The sequence below is a fragment of the Triticum dicoccoides genome, chromosome 7B (genome assembly GCF_002162155.2).
Source record: "Triticum dicoccoides isolate Atlit2015 ecotype Zavitan chromosome 7B, WEW_v2.0, whole genome shotgun sequence".
NCBI classification, from domain to species: domain Eukaryota; kingdom Viridiplantae; phylum Streptophyta; class Magnoliopsida; order Poales; family Poaceae; genus Triticum; species Triticum dicoccoides.
This window is the reverse complement of record NC_041393.1, coordinates 493068391-493069232: the sequence shown is the minus strand read 5'-3', so window position 1 is coordinate 493069232 and position 842 is coordinate 493068391.

Genomic DNA, 842 nt, shown 5'->3' with positions numbered 1-842 from the left:
CTTTCATTTGTTCATGCAAAATGTGCAATGTATACTTTGCTTTGTTTATCAGCATGTTTACCATTTTTAAAAGGAAAATGGCTATGTTAGAAGAAAAATGGACGTGCTTAGCGGGGAATCTAGCTCATGTAAAAAAAGTATGTTACAATATCTTCTTGGGACTTAGCATGGTTGTTCGCTCAATACTTATAAATATATTTTTAGTTCAGTTAACCGTTCGGTTTTTGGTATATATTTAAAAAAAATCAGAAAGCTAATGAAATTTCATACCACACACAAAACTAGAAATCATAAAAACCGTAAAAATGGTTCGGTCTAGTTTATTTTGGCATGGTTTTTTGGTTTGATTCTAAAATGCAGAGTGATTTCTAGATGTTTTCTAAAACCGGAAAACCCCATAGCAAGCTTAGAATTATTGAGCTAGGCTATAATTAATCTCTCAGTGCGAAATCACAACTATTTTAACGTACAATGCGTCAAATAGGAATTGCATCACTTTTTTTTAGTAGAAGGAATTGCGTGGGGCTCCCTGCCTCAAAACACACACACACACACACATAGGGGCTCCCTTTTCTTTAGAACATAGGGGGGCTCCCCGGACGGAGCGAAATCACTAATTAAGGAGTACTCCTTGCGGAGATCACTCCAACTTCCCCAGGTTGCGACAAGTGGCGCACTGCATGTGCGCCACTTGTCGCAACCGGGGAGTTTTCCCTTTTTCGTAGATCTGTTTATTTAAAATGTTTTATCTCTTAAACCGTGCGTCCAAATCTTGAACCGCTTTCGTCATTGGATTCCTTGCATCGAGATCTTCAAAACTAGATCTCATGTTGATAGGTTTT